The sequence below is a fragment of the Pygoscelis adeliae genome, unplaced genomic scaffold, assembly GCF_000699105.1.
Source record: "Pygoscelis adeliae isolate BGI_AS28 unplaced genomic scaffold, ASM69910v1 Scaffold222, whole genome shotgun sequence".
In the NCBI taxonomy this organism is placed as follows: Eukaryota; Metazoa; Chordata; class Aves; order Sphenisciformes; family Spheniscidae; genus Pygoscelis; species Pygoscelis adeliae.
The window spans coordinates 2,716,860-2,719,489 of record NW_008824309.1 but is presented as its reverse complement, the minus strand read 5'-3'; positions in this window follow the sequence as shown (position 1 = coordinate 2,719,489).

Here is a 2,630-nt window from a genome sequence, read left to right as displayed (position 1 = left end):
AGTGCCTGAAGTGGGATGGCAGGAGGGGTTACGTGGATGGCCCTGTCCAAGTGTCTCAGGCTGTGCCACCTTCTCCTTGCTTCCTTTGGTTGGAAACGCTAACGTGTGCTCATCAGGATGGTGGTCGCTCAGGGCCCTTACACCCTATTGACTTTCAGTAACTTATGGGAACTTCCCGATGATTTGTATTTATTTAAGCACATATGGTTTTACATTAAGACAATGACATCATTACAAACCCCCCTTCCTTTCACGCTGAACGTTAGGTGCTTAGAAAGACCAAATGAGTTTTCCTACGATCCTGCAATTCCTGGGGAGTTTGGTCCAATGAGTACTCAGATCTTTATTTTATAGTCTATGCTTCACAGGTCAACTGAGGTCTCTATCTACCCATCATATCTGCTCTGAGCTGCAACATGTGAGAGGTCTAAAAACAAAAACGAACCAAGAAATGTTTGACTAAGTTGCACGTCACCACAGACATTTTCTATGCACCACAGCACACTCACAAATGGCAAATCTGATGGGAATACCACATGAAAGGGCGTTGTCGTAAGTCTGAGTGCAGTATTGAAGACTCAAGACCAGATCAAAATCCAAAGTTTTGAAGTTCTCCTTGTGATAGTGTTCTATACTTACACAGCCATACAAGCAACTCAAAACATTTTATATTTCTTACAGAAATAAATCTTGCAACATCCCTGTGAGTAGAGATGTAGTACAGTCATTTTACAGATGAGAAAACTTAAGCACAGAGCAAGGTACATGACTACCAAATTGACATTTACTTTCAATATCTAAAATGGACTCTCAGGCATCTAAATGATGGCTTAAGTATTCACATTCAGAAATGAGCATCTTACTCCAATTCAAAAACAAGAGTTGTCAAATATAAAATACATAAAATACTAAAAATAAACTAGCCAACACCTTAAGTTAATTAAAAGACTTATAAATAGACAACATCTACCTGGTGAATTTTCAAACAGCAACCCTAGGGGGAAAGCAGAGGTCTAGATATTAATAGCAGTTCTTTTACCACTGGACCTAGTATTACTGTAAACAGAAGCAATCATTTTTGGCTTAAGAATGTGTGGTTGGAATGTTTATTTATCACCTTGGTAAATGAAAAAATTAGATTCACAAATAGAAGCACAGTAGGACAGTTAGCAACTACTATTGCCAAAAGTTGGTCTATCTCAATCGAAGAAAAAATATGTCTTTTCTAGCTAAAGAGTTTTCGTAATATTCCAGAGCAGGGCATTCTTCAAGAAATTTTTCTATGTGAGGCAGTTTTGTGTTTTCCCCAAACTGTCAACCCAGGGCATGAATTTCATTTCAATTTTTTGTGCCTTTAGAGTTTGGTCATGCCACCTTCACCCACCTGCCACTTCCCAAACCTCTTTTCTTCTCCGCGTGCACAGGAGATGGCCCAGACAATACAGAAATCATTCAAATCACTTTACATCTCCAGCACCCGCTCTTCTGCACACACATTGGATCTGCTATGGCTTGCACTGCTTCTATCCCCTGAAATAAATTTTAATCAGATACTTTGTACCCAGTTGTACTCTTGTCTGAAACCATCCAAAGTGCTGTTGTTGCTAAGGAAACCACTTCCCGTTATCCTCACACTCGGCTCTGCCGCCTCCTTCCCTCCATCTCCCCTCCCCTCTCCCCATTTTTCCTTAGCTCCAAGGGGCAACTCTGGCACTGCATTACGAGTGCTGAGCCATTTACACACACACACACACACACACAGAGTGCAAACTCACCTGAAACACATAAGTTACTGCAACCAGAATTTGTGCTACTTAAAATATGACTGTCCTTGCACAGGTCCATTATGTTTAATTAGTCCCTATGCAGCAAGAGACAAGCCGATCCCAATGGGCTGCAAGAGTGAGGAGGAGCTCTAACCCACTGTGGAAAAAGAGGCAAAAACTCAGCTCTAGGCTCTTCTTGCAGGAGCTGAAAGAAGAAATATATGGAAGAGAGCAGAGATGGGCTGGATATGCAAGTGCTTGGGTATGTTTTTTCCTAAGCATTAAAGTTCCAGACCCCTTCACTCTCCTCTGCAGATCATTCCCCTCCATGCCAGCCCCACCACAGGAAAAGTTGTTTACCTCTTTCAGAGAAATAATGCCCCCCCGAGCCATTTGACTGCAGAACTGATTTCTGACCCTTCGCTGCCTTCCAGTCTCCTAATGTTTAAATTATGCAGCTGACAAGCAGACCACAAAAGCAGCTTGCATTTAGGGTTATGTTCTCAAAGCTGTGAGCAGTGCATGCAGAACACAGCTCCATCACCACAAGCGCATGGAAAAAAGAGTGGGGAATTCAGCTTTCGCCGTGTCCCTCCTGTATGTCCAGACCCAGAAGGCAAAAATGCAAAGCCAAGCTGTTAACTGAAAAAGGTGCGGGGGAAGCACAGTAAGGAAAGAAAGTCAACAAAATTAGAGTGCTTTCTTCCATAGGAGTTGATAAGACAGCACTTGAATAAAACCTCAAGTTTTATTTTGTAGATTTTTGAGGGAGAAGGGAATACATTCAACATACACAACTTGCCAATGACAGGGCCCCTTTAACTATCCATTGTGCTTGCCAGTAATGGTAGTTTTGACACATTT